We start from the raw sequence: 4,740 nt of genomic DNA on the forward strand, positions 1-4,740 counted from the left end.
CTAAGCCAGTATTTCCCAAATGTGTTTGATGGAAACATTTGCTTGGGGAGGAGGGATGGAGACTGGAGGAGGGAGGGAGACAGGCAATGGGGTCCTTGGGGCCTGGGAATCTGATCTGCTGGAGATCAGGCCGGTTGCAGAAGCAGTGTCCTAACTGCCTGTTCCCAGCTGGGCTTCAGGAGTCGCCTGGGCAGGCAGGCAGGGCAGCGTCACTGTGCATACAGGTTGCTCACCAGGTGGGTGTTTGAGTCAGGGACCATTCAGGGGGTCCAGTTTTGTCCCTATCTGGACAAAACTTACTGGGGCTTACTCAGGGAGGCATTATGGCGTCTCTGTATCCTACTACCTGGTGTTTCAGTGAAGAAGGCTCTAACATTTGAAGGTTTTGTTTTGTTTTAATCACAGCTTTATAATTACCTCTCTGTGGGTTGACAGCTGTTAATTAGCATCACTTTGGGTTCTCCTTGAGAATTTTTACATCCAGAAAGTGATCCAGCACCTCTGTGGCTGATGTCAGAAGCTGTTATCTAAACAAAAGCTTTAGAATGTCACCAGGTTTTGTAAACACAGCCAATCCTGTCCCCTTCCAAAGGAGAAAGAAAAGCTAGATAAGTAATTTTCACGAAGGCAATCTGTTTCCCAGGGTCTGTATTTCCTTTCTGTCTCATCCACTGGTTTTTACCACTTTGGGACACTGACAATAAAGCCTAAGAGGTGTCTCCAGAATGAGGCTTTGTCTGCTCCTGCCAGAAGGTTTCACCTGGAAGCCCACTTCGGGGGGGTCATGGCAATGAGGGACAAATAGTTTTTTGACAAGACTTTTTCTTAATGCCAGGGGCAGTTTTATCTGTGTGTGTGTGTGGGGGAGGCGGTGGATGAGGAGTGGTTAAGGTGTGTTGAGGGGATTATTATTTTTTTTAATTCTTTTGGAAATTTTGAGCTTCCATCCAAGCTAGTTTAAGAGGAATGGCTAAAACTATAGCTAGACTTCGGCCGGATATGAAAAATTTCCTTTTTGTAAAAACTGGAGAAGACTGAGAATGTCTTCCAGAGAAGTTTGTTGTATCTTTTTCTAGGCTTCCCCCTGGAATAATCTAAATATTGTTGCAGTAGGTGTTAGAACCAAGGCTGGCCAGGGGCTAGGCGACTTGTTCTGCCACTAGCTGGCAATGTGTCTTTGGAGGAAAACATCTGACATCTCTCAGCCTCCCTTTTTTTTTTTCATCTGTAAAAGGCACTGAAAAAATACTTGCTTTGCTCATCTCCTAGGATTTTTTCCCCCAAAGATCTAATGAAACAATGTAGATAATTCTATTTTGAAAAAGTAGAGTGTTAAACACAGAGAAAAAATATAATTATGATTAACTCCAGTCTTATCCCAGTAAAACCTGCTATTCTGAAGACATGCCAGTCATTCCTACCAGCTGACTGACAGATCACTTACGACTCAACGTGGGAATAACTAGGAGATTCAGAAACTTAATCTGCTTTTTTTCCGGTTTGGTATGTTTGACATATGTAGTTGTGATTGCCAGCTAAATGTTTTAGTCTTTTCACTTCGAAAGACATGGAATCCTTCAAAGAAGGAAGTCAATTCTAGCTGAGTTTGACAGCTGTTTTTAACTTTCTCCAAGGATCAAAGCTCAGATCTAGAAGAAGGGGGAAATGGTCCTGAGTTCTTTTCTTAGTCAGAAATTTAGCGTGCAGAGATGGCAGAGATGAACATTAAAAGCAAAGATGGCAGAGGGATTATGAATTCAGTCCCCCCAAATGGCTCTATAAGATGGTTTAGAAAAGGCAGGTTTGCTCACGTCTTACAGAGGGTAGGATAGGTAGATTGGCATTGCTGTCACTGCTGGGTAGATGAAGAAACAAGCCCATATAAGCCAGGTCACAGGGCGGGTTGATGGAAGTGTCAAGCCTCCGGCCCAGCCATCAGGAGTGGGAGAAAGTCTGGCTCGCAGGGTGACGATCACATGTACCACACCATTCCTTCTTCCTCCTTCTGCTTCTGTTTCGTTCTTCCTTCAGTTCAGGCCTATCAGGTTTGTCTAGGGGCATTAGCTCAGTCCTCAGTGCCACCATTCCAGCCAGGTTGTTGCCTTGGGTGCTTGACTTCAAGGGTGTCTGAAATTACAGCATTCGGAACCCAGGCTACCAGGTCGGTTGAATTCTATAGGCCCCTGATGCAGGGCCTTCAGACTATCATAAAGTTACTTTCTGAAGTCCATGAGTGTAATCAAGCCAGCAGCATCCAGGGTCCTCCGTAAAACTGAATTAGAGTCCTGAGTGAATTAACTGTTTGCTCCCCTGCTTGTGCAATGCATCTTTAATTACATTTCATAAAACCACCTGGATGGATTGATGGAACTTTATTTAAACTTCAGGGAGGTACAGGGAGGAAACCATAATGCAGTATAACATGCTCTGTTAATATAGGCTCAGAACACATTTACTTTATGGCAGTTCAACAGACTTTGATGTGGGGCTACTTAAAAATATATTACCTTTGAAAAGCTTTGCTTTGGCAGATAGAGTGGGTGTTGGCAGCCTGTACACAGTCAACCAGACGATCAATTGACAAACATGTTGACACAATAATTCATGGCACCAGCTCCTCTGATACATGCAAAACACTGGTTTATTTCAGAAAAATAGAATATATTTCTCAAAATCCCTTTCATTCATGTTGCAGGGTTTATGAGGCAAGTCTTGCCAAACGTAAGCACTTCACAATGAAGGAAAAGTCTCTGGTTTGTCTGCCCTTCATTTTCCATCAACGTGGATTATTTTAGGTTCTGAACTGGGTATATGACGTGAGGAAGGAAAATAGAGGCTGCTTAGGGTAAACGACCGCACAAAACCAAGCTGTGGAAGGAAGATCTATTTCATCTTGAAGATTGTATTTATATTTGCAAAAAGCTATCACTGTTCCACTAGAATATTATATTTGCTTTTTTACTCCATGAATCCTTTTGATGGAACTAGAAAATTGTGTTTTTCCCCTGGGGCAGCACTCTTTGCTATGTTACTAATGTGTTGGATATAGAAGGGGCTGGACACCTCCCTCTCCACGGCTCTGGGGTCCCCGTGTGCATGGAGGATGGCTGTAAACCCCCAGAAAGGAGTCGGCCCCAATAAGAATATGGGTATAATATGGACTTAAATGAATCTCCTGTGTGAACTCCCTTTTGTCTTCATACCCAACATTCCTTCTTGGTTTCTAACTGTGAAGAAAAAGAACAGACGCATGAGTCTTTAATGGGTTGGGGCCATTGGCTTAATTAAACAAGACAAAACAAAACAAAAACACCCTGCTCTCCTTTCTCCCTTGAGCACCGGAAGTGGATTGGGCCCAGCAAGCACGAGGTTCTTGGGTGGAGGGGGAGGGTGGGTAAGAGTGACCCATCTGAGAAGCTGTGGAGTGGGGCTTGCCCCTCATGGCCACCGGGAGTGTGCTCTCCCAGGCAGAGACAAAGACACAGATTTGAGGAAAGGCCTGATCTCAGGAGGGGTGAGACCATGGATGCCACACAAATGGTCTATTGGGGTGGAGTTAATTTATTTTATACAAAGCCTAATTCACACGTAATATGGGCTGAGTGTGGTAGTTGGGATTGTAGCCCCAAAAACATATCTTTGACTCATCTGTTCCGGGGTCAGCTTGGCACTGCTTCGTCTTAGACCTTTGCTGCCTTCCAGCCCCTTGGCCTTAGCAACCCCTCCCCTTTCCCCTCTGGGAAGATGACTTGGGATTCCTGAAGCCTCTGGGTCCTTGGGCATCGCGATGGCTACAGCAGCTCATCGTCCCTGCTGCCTGGGCCTAGAGGTTCTGGGTCTCTCATTACATCACATATGAGGATATATGGCAGCACCCTGGCCCTGTCCTGGCACAAGTAGGTGCTCAGTGACAGGAATCCGGTGCACCCTGGATCCCTCCGCGGCTGCCTGCAGGACAGGAGGGGTGGGTGCTGGCTGCTCTTTACCAGCCTAGCTTGGGCTGGTGGTCGGGGGAGCCTCTCCTCTCAGAGAACCTCCTGCCAGGCACCCTCATGAAGGCAGCAGTGGTTCATTCCAGATCCTTCCAGGGCATTTGCTCTGATGCCGACCCCCTCCGTGACGTAATATGCTGTCTGGCTCCCAGCTGCCCACTTCTACCTCATGTCACCGCAGCTGGGTACCCTCAGCCACACCCACACACTCAAACCAGCCCCAAACCTCTAAGACCCTGTAAGGGGGGGACCTGGGCTGGAGACCCAGAACTTCCCGTTCTTGTGGATCTGGCCCCCACTTCTTATCCAGTCACTTAGACTTTTGATCATCCCTGGGGTTACGTCCCCACGTTGCATCCCAGTTTCATCACCTGGGTCCCTGTCCAGTCTCCCGGCAGCTGGGGTTCTGCTTTGTTTCTTCAGACCTCCAGGAAGCCGGCCTCGAAACCCTAGCATGGGGCAGGTCCCCTTTCTGACCAATTCTCTTACCTCTGAGCTGGATTGCTCCACACTGCTTGCTTCCTGAAAGCCAGCCTACAGGGCTCAGCCCTCGTTACCCACGCTGCCAGCCTAACCATGCAGGGGGACAGTCCAGCTCTCTCTCAAGCAAGTTTCCTGAAGCTGGCTGTTCTCACACACTCACCTGGGCCTGGGTGGCTGAATTTCCTCCTGTGTCCTGCAGCCCAGGCAGTTCCCAGGGGCCAGCCTCCAGCCCCTGGGTGTGGCTCTGCCCACCCCCGCCCCCCCC

The sequence above is a fragment of the Neophocaena asiaeorientalis genome, unplaced genomic scaffold (genome assembly GCF_003031525.2).
Source record: "Neophocaena asiaeorientalis asiaeorientalis breed wild unplaced genomic scaffold, Neophocaena_asiaeorientalis_V1.1 scaffold689, whole genome shotgun sequence".
Lineage (NCBI taxonomy): Eukaryota > Metazoa > Chordata > Mammalia > Artiodactyla > Phocoenidae > Neophocaena > Neophocaena asiaeorientalis.